The sequence below is a fragment of the Propithecus coquereli genome, unplaced genomic scaffold (genome assembly GCF_000956105.1).
Source record: "Propithecus coquereli isolate 6110/MARCELLA unplaced genomic scaffold, Pcoq_1.0 Scaffold601, whole genome shotgun sequence".
In the NCBI taxonomy this organism is placed as follows: domain Eukaryota; kingdom Metazoa; phylum Chordata; class Mammalia; order Primates; family Indriidae; genus Propithecus; species Propithecus coquereli.
The window spans coordinates 1046562-1046778 of record NW_012151964.1 but is presented as its reverse complement, the minus strand read 5'-3'; positions in this window follow the sequence as shown (position 1 = coordinate 1046778).

Here is a 217-nt window from a genome sequence, read left to right as displayed (position 1 = left end):
ACCGGCGGGGGCCGGGTCAGCGCCGGGCGGCCGTCCAGGCGGGCGGTGGCGCCGACACCAATGTTCCCCCCAGGCGGGTGGCCCGGCCGGTCAGATCCGGGAGCGGGCGAGCGGCACGCACGGCGTCGAATAGCGAGGGGTGCCCGCGCGGTCTCGGAACCGGGCCGGGCCTCTCGGGCCAGCGGGGCGGGGCGTGTCCTTCTGACGGGGGCGTGTC